Source organism: Arachis hypogaea, chromosome 15 (genome assembly GCF_003086295.3).
Source record: "Arachis hypogaea cultivar Tifrunner chromosome 15, arahy.Tifrunner.gnm2.J5K5, whole genome shotgun sequence".
Classification (NCBI taxonomy): Eukaryota; Viridiplantae; Streptophyta; class Magnoliopsida; order Fabales; family Fabaceae; genus Arachis; species Arachis hypogaea.
Window position 1 is genome coordinate 41,718,877 of NC_092050.1, and position 16,901 is coordinate 41,735,777.

At 38.3% G+C, this 16,901-nt stretch overlaps 1 non-coding gene across 1 annotated transcript; it reads right to left on the reverse strand.

Annotated features, from left to right (window-relative positions):
- Positions 1-2,516: 2,516 nt before the first annotated feature.
- LOC112752318 (small nucleolar RNA R71) lies at positions 2,517-2,623 on the reverse strand. Its single transcript, XR_003176761.1, has one exon. It is a non-coding gene; the product is annotated as a small nucleolar RNA R71 (small nucleolar RNA).
- Positions 2,624-16,901: the final 14,278 nt, after the last annotated feature.

Below are 16,901 nucleotides of genomic sequence, written 5' to 3' on the forward strand. Positions count from 1 at the left end.
TATCCGCTCATCACAACACCAAACTTAAATTGTTTCTTGTCTCCAAGCAACTAAAAATCAAATAGGATAAAAAGAAGAGAATATACTATAAATTCCAAAATATTAATGAAACTTATTTCCAATTAAATGAGCGGGACTAGTAGCTTTTTGCCTCTGAACAGTTTTGGCATCTCACTTTATCCTTTGAAGCTCAGAATGACTGGCATCTATAGGAACTCAGAATTTAGATAGTGTTATTGATTCTCCTAGTTCAGTATGTTGATTCTTGAACACAGCTACTTTATGAGTCTTGGCTGTGGCCCTAAGCACTTTGTTTTCCAGTATTACCACCGGATACATAAATGCCACAGACATATAACTGGGTGAATCTTTTGAGATTGTGACTCAGATTTGCTAAAGTCCCCAATTAGAGGTGTCCACAGTTTTTAAGCACACTCTTTTTGCTTTGGATCACGACTTTAACCGCTCAGTCTCAAGCTTTTCACTTGACACCTTCACGCCACAAGCACATGGTTAGGGACAGCTTGGTTTAGCCGCTTAGGCCAGGATTTTATTCCTTTGGGCCCTCCTATCCATTAATGCTCAAAGCCTTGGATCTTTTTTTTTATTACCCTTGCCTTTTGGTTTAAAGGGTTACTGGCTTTTTGCTCTTGCCTTTTGGTTTAAAGAGCTCTTGGCTTTTTCTGCTTGCTTTTTCTTTTTCTTTCTTTTTTTTTTTGCCATTTTTTTCGCAAGCATTTGCTTTTCACTGCTTTTTCTTGCTTCAAGAATTAATTTTATGTTTTTCAGATTATCAAATAACATTTCTCCTTTTTCATCATTCTTTCAAGAGCCAACAATTTTAACATTCATAAACAACAAATTCAAAAATATGCACTGTTCAAGCATTCATTCAGAGAAACAAAAAGTATTGTCACCACATCAAAATAATTAAACTAATTTCAAGGATGAATTCGAAATCATGTACTTCTTGTTCTTTTGTGATTAAAAACATTATTCATTTAAGAAAGGTGATGGATTCATAGGACATTCATAGCTTTAAGGTATAGACACTAGACACTAATGATCATGTAAGAAAGACACAAACATAAATAAACATAAAACATAGAGAACGAAAATAGAAAAAATAAATAGACAAGGTGATTAAGGAATGGGTCCACCTTAGTAAGGGTGGCGTCTTCTTCCTCTTGAAGAACCAATGGTGCTCTTGAGCTCCTCTATATCTCTTCCTTGCCTTTGTTGCTCCTCTTCATAGCTTTTCGATCTAAAGTAGAATGGAAGTGGTTCTCAGGCACGCATTCATAGGTTGAGAATGATGATGAGTGTCACAGATCATCACATTCATCACGGTTAAGCACAAGCGAGTATCTTAGAATAGAAACAAGCGTGATTGAATAGAAAATAGAAGTAATTGCATTAATTCATCGAGACACAGCAGAGCTCCAAGTCCCTAACCATGGGGTTTAGAGACTCATGCTATTATAAATACAATATGAAAATGTGTAAAATGTCATGAGGTACAAAATAAATCTCTAAAAGTTGTTTAAATACTAAACTAGTAACCTAGGTTTACAGAAAATGAGTAAACTACATTAGATAGTGCAGAAATCCACTTCCGGGGCCCACTTGGTGTGTGCTGGGGCTGAGACTTGAGCTTTACACGTGCCTAGGCTGTTTTTGGAGTTAAACGCCAGGTTGTAACCTGTTTTGGGCATTTAACTCCAACTTGTAACCTGTTTCTGGCGTTTAACGCCAGAATGGAATATGGAACTGGCGTTAAACTCCAGTTTACGTCGTTTATCTTTGAGCAAAGTATGGACTATTATATATTGCTGGAAAGCCCTGGATATCTACTTTCCAACGCAATTGAGAGCGCGCCAATTGGGTTTTGGTATCTCGAAAAAATCTATTTCGTGTGCAGCAGGGTTAGAATCCAACAGCATCTGCAGTCCTTTTTCAGCCTCTGAATCAAATTTTTGCTCAGATCCCTCAATTTTAGCCAGAAAATACCTAAAATCACAGAAAAATACACAAACTCATAGTAAAGTCTAGAAATGTTATTTTTAAATAAAAACTAATAAAATTATACTAAAAAGTAATTAAAACAAGCTGAAAACTACTTAAAAACAATGCCAAAAAGTGTATAAATTATCCACTCATCAATCACTCTCCAGGAGGCAGAAGCCCCAGACTTTACTCTGCAACCGTATCAAGTGCGTCATCCAAATCTGGCTGCAGATTTTGAACTGAAGACTACACTATTCAACTTGATGCCCAAGTTTCATGGCTTACCTGCTCAGGAGCCTATCAAGCACCTCAGGAATTTTCAGAAAGCCTATTCTACTGTTAGGCATCATGGTGCAAATGAAACTTCTATTCTATTAACCGCCTTCCCATTTTCTCTTGAGGAAAAGGCGAGGGAGTGGTACTATTCCCAACCTGAAGCGACCGTTACCAACTGGGATACACTCAGGTGAGAATTCTTGGAAAAATACTTTCCAGCTGAAGTTACAGATAGATTGAGGAAAGAGATTTCCTGCATCATTCAAGGTGAATCGGAGACTCTCTATGAGTACTGGGAGCGCTTCAAGAATCTTCTGGACGCATGCCCTCATCATATGATTGACAAGTTAGTGTTGATCAGCTACTTCACTCAAGGCATGAAGCCTCAGGATAAAACTACATTGGATGGTGCTAGTAATGGTTCTCTGAAAAAGTACAAGACCGCAGATGAAGCATGGCAACTGATCAGCGATCTAGCTGAGTCCACTCAAAATCACAGGCACAGGAACAGCCACTCAAAGGCTGTCACAGAGGTTTCCTCTAGTAGTGAGACTACTGCCGTCACACAAGCTATATGTGAAATGACCAACCTACTGAGGCAGATGCAATTGAATCAACAACAAACTTGACCTCCCCAACCACAACAAAGCCAACAGTTGGTCCCCCAAAGATTATGCAGAATTTGTGCTAATTATAGTCATTACACGAATGAGTGCCCGCAGCTCCAACAAGATGACAACACTGTGGCAGCTACTCATAACTTCTATGACCGCCCGAATCAAGGATACAATCAACAAGGCGGCAATTACAACCAAGGTTGGCAAGACCATTCCAACCAGGGTTGGAGGGATAATTCTAATCAAGGTTGGAGGGACAACTACAAAGAGGAGGCAGAGACAACAATGGAAATCAGAGGTGGAATAACAACAACTGACAGTAAAATCAAAACCAGCCTTACAGAGCTCCTCACCTAAGGCATTCCTAAGGACCCCAGCACAACCAACAACAGGCCCCTCAGATCACTTATCCCCCTTCCTCATCAAATGACGAGATGCTTCGTTCTCTTGCACAAGGACAACAAGACATGCAGACTACATTGAACTCTACTCTAAATGGTCTGAATGCCACTTTACAAGCTCTCGTCTCCCGGATAGATTTATTACCTACTCCCACCAGCCAGCCTTCAAGCTCCAGTGGAATTCCTTCTCAACCCTTACGTAATCCCAAAGGTGGCATCAATGCCATCACTTTGAGGTCCGGAACCACACTGCAAGAGAGGAACCAGGAGGAGCCAAACCCACAAGAACACGCCCCAGTTGAAGACTTTGTTGAATTGGAAGATGCTGAAGAGGAAGAGGAAGTACAAGACATGGCTGAAGAAGAAGTAGTTCAGCCAAGGAATGGAGCACCAAAGGACACAGAAGCTGCAAGTGGCGCCATTCCTATCCCATTTCCACACCTTGCAAGGAAGTCCAGGAAGCAGATGGAACTTGATCCCAAAATGGTAGAAATTTTCAAAAAGGTTGAGGTAACTGTTTCCCTTTTTGATGTTATTCAACAAGTACCTAAATATGCAAAGTTTCTGAAAGATTTATGCATACATAAAGATAAAATTAATGAACTAGAAACTATTCCTTTAGGTAGTTCTATATCTGCTTTAATGGGGGGTATACCTGAAAAATGTAGTGACCCAGGTCCATGCATGGTTAACTATACCATTAGAGGTGTAATATTTTCTGACTGCATGTGTGATTTAGGAGCGTGTGTGAGTATCATGCCTTTGTCTATATATGATGCTTTGAGGCTCCCTCTCTTAAAAAGGTCGGCAGCTCGTTTTGTGTTAGCAGATAAAAGTATTCTTAAAGTGGTTGAAATTGCTGAAGACGTGCTAGTGAGCATTAAGGGGCTCACATTTCACATTGACTTCTATATCTTGGAAATGCCCCCTAATGACTCAGGAAGACCATCATCAATCCTGCTTGGAAGACCATTCCTGAAGACTTCAAAGTTCAAGCTGGATGCATTCTCTAGAACTTACTCCTTTGAGATAGATGGTAGGCTGTAAGTTTCAGTTTAAATGAAGCTATGAAGTACCCTCCGAAAGATCATTCTATCTTCCAGTGTGACATCATTGAGGAAATTGTAGCTGAAGTTCACCAAGAAGAAGCAGAAGAGAGGCACATGGAGCAAGGTCCAAGTGTGGGGGCACCCTCTGAACACAATGAGGACACTTTGCCATTATCACTAGCTCTAGATGATCCAAAGCCCAGCCATGAGCAGATATTGGAATTAAAGCCCCTTCCACCCCACCTCAAGTATGCTTACCTTGAGGATAATCAGAAGTTTCAAGTTATCATTGCAAGGGAACTCACTCCCGAACAAGAGGAGCAACTGCTCAGTGTGCTGAGAAGACACAAGAAGACAATTGGGTAGAGCTTGGCGGATATAGTAGGCATTAGTCCTCGAGTTTGTGAGCACAGAATATTCTTAGCAGAGGGAGCAAAGCTTGTGCGTCAACCCCAAAGAAGACTGAATCCCACCATCTTAGAAGTTGTCAAGAAAGAAGTGACCAGGCTACTTGAAGCAGATATCATTTACCCCATCTCAGACAGCGAATGGTTCAGTCCAGTACAAGTAGTGCCCAAGAAGTCTGGAGTCACAACAGTAAAGAATGAGCATGGAGAGCTCCTGACAACTAGAGTGCAGAATTCATTGAGAGTTTGCATTGATTATAGGTGTCTCAACCAAGCTACTTGCAAGAATTATTACCCCTTTCCATTTATTGATCAGATGCTTGATCGCCTGTCAGGTAAATCCCATTACTGCTTTTTAGATGGTTATACAGGCTACTTTCAAATTCATATAGCTCCTGAAGATCAAGAAAAGACTACTTTTACATGTCCCTTTGGAACATATGCATATAAGAGGATGCCTTTTGGCCTATGTAATGCACCGGCTACTTTCCAAAGATGCATGATGAATATCTTTTCAGATCTTATTGAGGGCCGTATGGAAGTTTTTATGGATGATTTCAGCGTATATGATGATTCGTTTAACCTTTGCTTGGATAGTTTAGCTAGAGTATTAGACAGGTGTGTTAGTTCAGACCTTGTTTTAAATTTTGAAAAATGTCACTTTATGGTAAAACAAGGTATTGTACTAGGAAATGTTGTCTCTAATACTGGTATTTCTGTAGATCCAGCAAAGGTAGATGTCATTTCTAGTATATCTTACCCCTCCTCCGTGAGGGAAGTCCGTTCTTTCCTTGGCCATGCAGGTTTCTACAGGAGATTTATCAAGGACATCAGTAAGGTAGCATTGCTTTTATCCAGACTGCTGCAGAAAGATGTTGAGTTTGAGTTCAGTGAGGATTGCATGCAAGCATTTGATAAGCTGAAAATCGCCCTTACTCAAGCTTCGATTGTGAGAGGATCAGACTGGAGCTAGCTTTTTGAGATTATGTGTGATGCCTCCAACCATGCAGTAGGAGCGGCGCTAGCTCAGCGCGAAGGTAAGGATCCTTTCGTAATTGCTTACGCTTCTAAGACCTTAGACGCTGCTCAGTCTAATTAAACTACCAATGAAAAAGAGCTTCTGGCTATTGTTTTTGCTTTGGATAAATTCCGAGCCTATTTACTTGGTACTAAGGTGGTAGTGTACTCAGACCATGCAGCTTTAAAATATTTATTAGCTAAAAAAGAGTCCAAACCAAGGTTGATACGTTGGATACTGTTGCTGCAAGAATTTGATTTAGAAATTAAGGATAGGAGTCGTAACCAAAATTTAGTGGCAGACCACTTGAGTCGCCTTGAGCACATTAAGGATGACTCCACTCCTATCAATGATGCTTTTCCATTTGATAGCTTGCACGCAGTATCTGAAGTAGTTCCTTGGTATGCACCTGTAGCTAATTATCTAGTCAGCCATACTTTCCCTCCCAATTTTACTAAGCATCAAAGAGACAAGCTGAAAAGCGAGTCCAAATATTATATATGGGATGACCAATTATGGAGGTGTGGTGCTGACCAGGTAATTAGAAAGTGTGTGTCCCAATCAGAATTCCAGTCTATTTTAGAGGCCTGCCACTCTTCTGAGAGTGGAGGACATTTTGGCCCTCAAAGAACAGCTAGAAAAATTTTAGACTGTGGATTCTGGTGGCCTACTCTTTTTAAAGATGCTGCTGCCTTTTGTAAATCTTGTTCCCCATGCCAAAGGTTTGGGAATATATCCAAGAGGGATGAGATGCCCCAACAGATTATACTTTTCTGTGAAACTTTTAATGTTTGGGGTATTGACTTCATGGGTCCATTTCCAAATTCTGGTGGTTACCTTTATATACTGTTACCTGTAGATTATGTTTCTAAATGGGTGGAAGCAATTCCTACCCGTACTGATGATGCTAACACTGTTGTTTCCTTTGTTATAAACCATATTATATATCGCTTTGGATCACCACGAGCAATCGTGAGTGATCAAGGCACTCACTTTTGTAACAGGAGGTTAGCAGGATTACTAAAGAAACATGGGATAGTTCACAAAGTGGAAACATCATACCATCCTGAGACCAATGGACAAGCAGAGGTATCTAACAGAGAGATAAAGCGTATCTTGGAGAAGATCATCAAGCCTCATAGGAAGGATTGGAGTGCCAGGCTACAAGATGCGCTTTGGGCGTATCGGACAGCGTACAAGACACCCATTGGGATGAGCCCCTTCCGCTTAGTGTACGGAAAGGCTTGCTACCTTCCAGTAAAGGTGGAACACAAGGCTTTCTGGGCTGTGAGGGAGTGCAACATGAATTTTGAGCAAGCTGGTGCTGAAAGGAAGCTGCAACTGGCAGAATTGGAGACCCTTCGACTCGAAGCTTATGATAACTCCAGATTATACAAAGAGAAGATAAAGGCTGTGCATGACAAGCATATCAAGAGAAGAGAGTTTAGACCAGGAGATCTGGTTCTCCTTTACAACTCCAGGTTGAGACTCATGCCAGAAAAGCTGAGATCTAGATGGGAAGGTCCCTACAGAGTGGAGAAAGCAGAGCCATACAGCGTCTTCCACCTGCGTCATCCTTCAAGTTCCAATTACATCAAGGTCAATGGACATCGCTTAAAGCTTTATCATAGTGAAAGGATGAAGGAACACAAAGAGTTAGAGGTCTTCCTCTTGGAAGACCCACTAACAGAAGCAGAATGAACCTGAAGACCGTCAAACTTAAGGACGTAAAAGCAAAGTGCTAGGTGGGAGACAACCCACCATGGTATGATCGTTCCATTTCAGTCTTAGTTTTATTTTATTTTATTCTACTTTATTTTTCTTAGTGACTCTTCTCATAATCTCTGTATATAGTCTACATTTGCATTTGCATTCTGCATAAAAAAAAGGGGCACGCGACGCGCGAGTGTCGCTGACGCGTACGCGTCATATGTGCATACGAAGCAAAGAAGAACGAAATAGAGAGTTGCGCGGGAGCATGGCTGGAGGCGTGCCTTAGGCACAAACATGCCCACGCGTACGCGTCCCTGACGTGTTCACATCACTTGCAAAATCAGCCTTCCACGCATGCGCCTCACCCACGCGCACGCGTGACCCTGCAAAAATCGACGTAAAGGGGTGTATGGCCAAAGAGTTGTGATGCCTTGATGCTGAAATTGTGCTAGAAGTACAAATCTTATCATGCGTATGCGTCCCTCACGCGTACGCGTCATTTTTCCAAATCAGGGCATTCACGCGTGCGCGTCCCTTGCGCGCACGCGTCACCCAAAATTTTGGAAATGTGCATATTAAAACAGAGAGTTGTGCGTACGTGAGGCTGCTCTCGCGCCAATAGCACAATTCATTTCACACGTACGCATCCCTCATGCGGACGCGTCACATGGAAATAGCGCAACCCACGTGAACGCGTGATACACACGTCCACGTTGCATGCGACGCACAGTTTAACTAGATCTGCACCAGAATTCTTATCTTTTCTCCCCCAATCCTAATTCTTTCTTCTTCCTTCTTTCTTCTTTATTCTCTCTTACTTTCTACTACTTTCTCCCCCCTTCTTCATCTTCTTCATCAAGGTTCTTTTCCCCCTTTTCCTTTTCCATTATTATATTTATTTATGTTTTCTTCTTCTTTTTCTTTTTAATTTCATTATCTATGTTTTCTTTGTCTTTCTTTTTCTTTTTACATTCTTTTGATTGGTGTTAGAAATTTAATTGGGTGATTATTTTCTTCTATAATTGCTTGTGGATTATTAAGGATTTGTTTGACAATTATCAATAATTATTTTTGGGTTGTTTGTATGTTCAAATTTAATACTTTCAATCACATATCTACCATGCATACTAAATGTTTTATTGATTGAATATAATTGTCAATACAAATAGATTGTTAGTTTGAAACATTTGATAATCAAATTGGGCAATTAATGCTTGATCTATGCTACTCATGCCTTTGCCGGCATGTCAATAAACATCTTGCATCTTCTTGCCATAACATGCACTTGCTATATTCCCATTGATGAACTTAGCACATGTAGTCGCGACCATGTGTTAACGACATCCTTCTTTACCTTGGCATTGATTATCACTTGTACCGTCCCTTCCTTGCTCTAACCCTTAGCTTTAAATGTTACTTTCCTTTTCCTTTTTTAGGATGGCCACCAAGAAGGGTAAAGAGAAAGCTACTCCCAAACCACCGGCAAGGAAAGGAACAAAAAGAGCACTAACTACGGAACCATCTTCAACAGCAGTAAAGCCCTCAACAAAGCGAGTCAAGAGGATCATCAAGGTCGATGAAAAAGAGAAAGCCTATCCAGCAAAGGACACTACGCGGTTCGCTAACCGCTACTGTGAGCAGATGTTCCCCATCCTGGCTGAGCGGAACTATAAGAATGAGCACCTACTAATCCTCCTGACCTACATTGTTGAGTTTGATGAGCCCCGCATTGAGAGCAGACAATGGGGATTCCTACGGAGACAGCCACGGCAGGTTAACCTTTCATGGGTAGTTGAATTCTACTCTAATTTCCACATGCCAACTCTGCAGTCTGTCTATGTCCGTCAGAAGCAAGTCCCTATTTCCAAAGAGGCCATTCAGCAAGCCTTAAATATTCCCCCTACTGCAGAAGGATTGGACGCATACCAAGAAGCCATTTTCAAGTGCCAGACATACCAATTTGGCTGGGACGCTGTTCTCAGAGTTATAGCACAACCTGGCAGCAGATGGATCTATGGATACCATCGATCCCGATCTAAGGGAATATTAGCTTCAGCACTCACCTTGGAGGCTCGAGTGTGGGCACAGATTATGTCCCACTACGTCTTTTCGAGCACTCACGAGTCTTCCTTCACTGCAGATATGGCTGTTCTTCTCAGGTGTGTCCTTCCAGACCAGCCTCTCAACTTACCAAGACACCTCCGGGATAGCATGGGACACGAACAAATTGCAGGCAACCTACTTTTTCCCGCCTTGGTTTCAGATCTAGTTTCAGCAGCCGGAGTTTCCTACAGACCTGGGGATACCAGGACCATACTTCCACGGGATGATCAGTACGTCCCCAACGGGAAGTACATCAAACCTCCAGCAGCCACTATCAACTGGACCACAGAACCGGCGAAAGATATCCCTTCTCCTTCCACATCACAGGAACCTTCATCAAATCAGCTACTCCTACAGATACTTCAGAGGTTTGACCGGCTTGACTGGCAGGGAAAGGAAATGGAGCGCCGTAACAAGCGCCGATTTACATACCTTAAGGAGCTTATTGTTGGCAACCACCCACCTGAAGAAGAACCAGACACTCCGAACTCCACCTTACCTACCAGCACCGGGAGCCATGACGACCCCGACTGTGGAGATGCTGTTACCAACCCCCCTTTGTTCCTGACTGATGGCACAGAGGACGGTGCCAAGCTTTAAGTGTGGGGAGGTCGCTCAGTACCTGACTTCCAGAGGTAATTTCTCTTTCTTAACACCAATAAGTTATTTTTCTTTTGTTAGGATAGGATAGTTTGCATAGTAATAAGTGTTTGCATGCATGTTCTATTTGGTTGAAAAATAATAAGTTTCTTTTTAAGACCCTATTTTTTGAAAAATTTTACTAATTTAAATCAAAACTTTTGTGTTAAAACTTGTTTGAAAACTGTAAATTGGAACATAATTTAAAGTTAGAACACACAACCTGTGAGATTTGAGCTTAATTACATGGTTACGTTATTTAACCATAATATTTTATTCTTGTGTGTTTTCTTCTCTATGATCGTAATCTATATTTTGTTCCATCCTATATGTCCAATGTTTAATGTGTTATATGCATGCATATGATTGAGGCTATTGATTTATTAGCTCACTTATCCCAAATAGCCTACCATTTTATGTCACCTTTGTTAGCCACTTTGAGCCTTTTTATCCACCTTTATTCTATATTTTACCACATCACTAGCCTTAAGCGGAAAAACAAATTAATTACCCCAAATTGAATCTTTGGTTAGCTTAAGATAGAGATTGTGTATCAACTAAGTGTGGGAAAAACTGTGGGAACTTGGGTTAATGAAAGTGTACAGTGCTTAAATGATAAAATATTGGGAATTTGGGTACCTACTCATGTAAGACCAGAAAAATTAAAAATCCATGTGCATTGATAATGTTATGTTTACTTTTATAAAAAAAACCAAAAATATTCAATTAGATAAATAAATAAATGAATAAGGGGACAAAATTACCCCAATGCTAAGTTAAGTTAATGAAAAGATCAATGCATATGTGATACAAATTAAAAGAAGAGTTGATGCATGAGTATGTAATGCAAAAGTGGGAATTTTGGGTAGCTAGGCATGAATTTAAAAGTATATAGTGTGTGTGTGTGTGTATAGGTGAGAGCTTAGGTTATTCAAAGATTCAATTTATAGCTCACTTAGCCATATATATATACCATTACCTTTACCTTAGCCCCATTACAACATTGAAAAGACCTCATGATGTTTGCATTGGTACATTAAATACTTGTTGATTGGTTAGGTGAAGAACAAGGTTTAGAAAGCATGATTAGAGAAGAGCAGAGTGATTACCCTATACACTTGAGTGACTAGAGTGCATATACACCACCAGTGAGAGTTCAATGCTTGATTCTATGTTCCCTGCTTTTATGAGCTATCTTCTCACAAGTCTACTTGTCTTTACTGTATGATTTGAATTAGTGGAATTTGATTTATATTTGTGGAGAACTTTTTTGTTTTCAACCAGATAGACAGAATCATCTTAGCATGTAGTTGCATTCATACATAGGTTGCATTGCATTGCATGAGTCTTACTTTTCCCTACTCATTTAGTTTATCTCCTTGAGCTAAGCATGAGGACATGCTAATGTTTAAGTGTGGGGAGGATGATAAACCACTATTTTATGGTTTATCTTGTGCTCATTTGAGTGGTTTTTATCAAGTCCTTACCCACTTATTCATATGATTTGCATGATTTTACAACTCTTTCCTAGTATTACTCTATGGTTGAAAACTTGCTTTCTAGAATCTTTAATTTGTGTATTGTAATTCTCCTTTATACCATTTGATGTCGTGATCTGTGTGTTAAGTGTTTCAGGATTTATAGGGCAGGAATGGCTTAGAGAATGGAGAGGAAGCTTGCAAAAAATGGAAGGAACACAAGAAACTAAGGAGATAACCAGCGAGCATCGACGCGCATGCATGGCTCACGCAAGCGCGCGATATGGAGAAATTTGCAGAGACGCGTGCGCGTGCCTGACGTGTACGCATGGATTGGAGTCTGCACAAAGACGCGCGCGCGTGACTGTTGTGCACGCGTGACACGCAAAAATGACCAGCGACGCGTACGCGTGACTGACGCATACGCGTGACATGCGCGATCTACAGAAATAACAGAAAATGCTGGGGGCAATTTCGGGCCGAGTTTTGACCCAGTTTTCGGCCCAGAAACACAGACGAGAGCCAGGAAACGTGCAGAGACTCAACACTCATTCTCATTAGCGTAGTTTTAGTTTTAGATCTGAATCTGGAGTGAAAATTACTCTTCCTCTAGGTTTTCTTTACATTCATAGTTTATTGCTTTTGCTTTGGATATTGAAGAGTCATCACCTCTGTTGAAGATTTTATTCTAGTTTGTTTTCTTACTCCTTTATTATTCCATATTCTTAATTCTTGTTTAGAGTTACAATTGGATTATTTTCAGAATTTATTAATGCAAAGGATTACTTTTACTTTTTATTAAATTGTAGTTATTATTTATCATGTCTTTCTTTTACCCCTTTTTAATTCTATGCAAGTAATTCTCATGTCAATGGAGTAGATTCCCAACTTGACATGGGGGTTGATTAAAAGGAGACACTTGAGTTGGAATGCTCAAGTGATTAGTTAAATTGGAAGTTGTTGGCTAATTCTGTATTTACTAACGCTAGACCTTCCCAAGGGAGAGGACTAGGATTTACGAATAAGAGTTAGCTCAATCACTTGACTTTCCTTTATTTAGTAAGGGTTAACTAAGTGAAAATAACAACCTCTTTATACTACACTTGAGAGAATTCCAACAAGGATAGAACTTACAATTAATCATTCCCCCAGTCAAGGCCTTTTATTTTGAATATTATAAATCTCTTTTAATTTTCATTGCTTTAATTTAGAATTATTTATTTGCCCATTGCCCATACTCAAAATTACCCAAAAAACTCCTGATTAATAAATTAGCACCCTTTTGTCAACTCGTTGGGAGACGACATAGGACTCATACTCCCAGTATTTTTATTCTAATTTTGTGAAAACCTTTCTAAATTGATGAGGCGGGTTTTTGCTGGTTGAGAGGTATTCATGAGCGGATAATTTATACGCTTTTTGGCATTGTTTTTACATAGTTTTTAGTATGATTTAGTTAGTTTTTAGTATATTTTTATTAGTTTTTAAATAAAAATCACATTTCTGGACTTTACTATGAGTTTGTGTTTTTTTTTTTTTGTGATTTCAGGTATTTTCTAGCTGAAATTGAGGAACTTGAGCAAAAATCAGATTCAGAGGCTGAAGAAGGACTGCAGATGCTGTCGGATTCTGACCTCCCTGCACTCAAAGTGGATTTTCTGGAGCTACAAAAGTCTAAATGGCGCGATCTCAATTGCGTTGGAAAGTAGACATCCAGGGCTTTCCAGCAACATATAATAGTCCATACTTTTCCCGAGTTTAGACAACGCAAACTGGCGTTCAATGCCAGCTCTCTGCCCTATTCTAGAGTTAAACGCCAGAAACAGGTTGCAAAGCAGAGTTAAACACCAGAAACAGGTTACAAACTGGTGTTTAACTCCAAGAAAGACCTCTGCATGTGAAAGCTTCAATACTCAGCCCAAGCACACACCAAGTGGGCCTGGAAGTGAATTTCTGCATCATTTACTAATTTCTATAACCCTAGTAACTAGTTTAGTATAAATAGAACTTTTTTACTATTCTTTATATATCTTTGGATTATCTTTTGATCCTTTGATCACATTTTGGAGGCTGGCCTCTCGGCCATGCCTGCACCTTCATCACTTATGTATTTTCAATGGTACAGTTTCTACACACCATAGATTAAGGTGTGGAGCTCTGCTGTTCCTCATGAATTAATGCAAATTACTACTATTTTTCTATTCAATTCAAGCCTATTTCTTCTCTAAGATATTCATTCGCACACAAGAACATGATGAATGTGATGATTATGTGACTCTCATCATTATTCTAACTTATGAACGCGTGCCTGACAAACACTTCTGTTCTACATGTAAACAAGCTTGAATGTGTATCTCTTAGCCTCCTGATTGTGAGATCAGAGTCTTCGTGGTATAAGCTAGAATTATTGGCGGCTATTCTTGAGATCCGGAAAGTCTAAACCTTGTCTGTGGTATTCCGAGTAGGATCCGGGAAGGGATGGCTGTCATGAGCTTCAAACTCGCGAGTGCTGGGCGTAGTGACAGACGCAAAAGGATTACTAAATCCTATTCCAGTATGATCGAGAACTGACAGATGATTAGCCGTGCGGTGATAGAGCATGTTGGACCATTTTCACTGAGAGGACGGGAAGTAGCCATTGACAACGGTGATGCCCTACATAAAGCTTGCCATGAAAAGGAGTAGGAATGATTGGATGAAGACAGCAGGAAAGCAAAGGTTCAAGAGGAACAAAAGCATCTCTATACGCTTATCTGAAATTCTCACCAATGAATTACATAAGCATTTCTATCCTATTTTATATTTTAATTATCAATTCACCATAACCATTTGAATCCGCCTGACTGAGATTTACAAGGTGACCATAGCTTGCTTCAAGCCGACAATCTCCGTGGGATCGACCCTTACTCACGTAAGGTTTATTACTTGGACGACCCAGTGCACTTGTTGGTTAGTTGTGCGAAGTTGTGACAAAGAACTAAGATTATGAACGTGCGTATTAAGTTTTCAGCACCGTTACCAAGGAATGAACGATCACGATTTCTGCGCATCAAGTTTTTGGCGCCGTTGCCGGGGATTGTTCGAGTTTGGACAACTAACGGTTCATCTTGTTGCTCAGATTAGGTAATTTTATTTTAATTTTAAGTTTTTGTTTTTATTCTTTTTTTATTTTCGAAAAATTTTCAAAAAAAAAATAATAAATAAATTATTATATGTTTTTCAGAATTTTTAAGAATGAATTCTAGAGTTTCAGATGATGCTTTTATCATCACAGGAGTCAGTTGATTCCCATCAATTTGGCTGTTATATGTAATGTCCTGCTGAAGCTTATTCTGCCCTGTCTAATCTCTTTAGACTGAAGCTTTAGACTAACATTGCATGATTCCTGGAATCTTTATTAAAAATTTTGAGTTTCTTATTTTTTTTTCCAAATAATTTTTGAAAAATCCAAAAAATTTTAACAAAATCATAAAACCAAAAATATTTTGTGTTTCTTGTTTGAGTTTAGTATCAAATTTTAAGTTTGGTGTCAATTGCATTCTTCTTATTTTCTAAAATTCATCTTATGTTCTTCATAATCTTCAAGTTGTTCTTGATGAATTTCCTTGTTTGATCTTTGCATTTTCATGTTTTGTGTCTTTTCTTGTTTTTCATATGTATTTTCAATTTGTTAGTGTCAAATTTTTGTAAATTTATAAGTTTGGTGTCTTGCATGTTTTTCTTTTCTAAAAAATTTTTTTAAAAAAAAAATAAGTCTTGATGTTCATCTTGATCTTCAAAGTGTTCTTGGTGTTCATCTTGGCATTCAAAGTGTTCTTGCATGCATTAGTTGTTTTGATTCATAATTTTCATGTTTTGTTTCAATTTTGTGTTTTTCTCTTTCTTCATTAAAAATTCAAAAATAAAAAAATATCTTTCCTTTATTTTGCTCATAATTTTCGAAAATTTGAATTGATTTAGTCATAAAGTTTTAAAATTCAATTGTTTCTTATTAGTCAAGTCAATTTTCAATTTAAAAAATTCTATCTTTTTCAAATCTTTTTCAAAAATAAAATCTTTTTCATTTTTTTCCAATATTTTTTAAAATTTTAAATTTTGATTTTCAAAATCTTTTTCTTATCTTTATTTTATATTTTTGAAAATCTCACTAACATTTAATGTTTTAATTCAAAAATTTTTCAAGTTGTTACTTGCCTATTAAGAAAGGTTCAATCTTTAAATTATAAAATCATATCTTTTAGTCTCTTTTTAGTCAAGTAATCAACTTTAATTTCAAAAATTAAATCTTTCTAATTTCCGATTTAAATCTTTTTAATTTCAATCATAACTTTTTAAAAATTAATTTCAAAATCAAATCTTTTTAATTTCCCTTTCAATCTTTTTCAAAATAAATTTTCAATCATATCTTTTTCAAAATCAATTTCAAAATCCTTTCTAACTTCTTATCTTTCCAAAATTGATTTTCAAATCTCTTTTTTCAATTAATCTTATCTTGTTTGATTCTTATCTTTTTCAAAACTACCTAACTAATTCTCTCTCTCTAATTTTCGAAAATCACTAACCTCTTTTTCAAAATTCCTTTTTAATTAACTAAGTGTTTTAAATTTTAATTTAATTTCATTTTTCTTCTTAAGATTTTCGAATTTTAACTTTAATTTTAAATTAAAAACAAAAATATTTTTATTTTATTTTATTTTATTTTCGAATTCTTCCCTCTCTCATCTCCTTCTAATTATTTACTTATCTACTAACACTTCTCTTCTACTCAAAATTCGAACCAACTCTTCTCCTCTGTGTTCGAATTCTTATCTTTTCTTTCTTAGTCTCCTTCTCTTTTACTCACATAAAGGAATCTCTATACTGTGACATAGAGGATTCCATATTTTCTATTGTGTTCTCTTCTTTTTCATATGAGCAGGAACAAGGATAAGAACATTCTTGTTGAAGCTGATCTTGAACCTGAAAGGACTCTGAAGAGGAAGCTAAGGGAAGCTAAAGCACAACTCTCTGGAGAAAATCTGACAGAAATTGTTGAAAAAGAAGGAGACATGGCCGAAAATAATAACAATGCAAGGAAGATGCTTGGTGACTTTACTGCACTAAATTCCAATTTACATGGAAGAAGCGTCTCAATCCCTGCCATTGGAGCAAACAATTTTGAACTAAAGCCTCAATTAGTTTCTCTGATGCAGC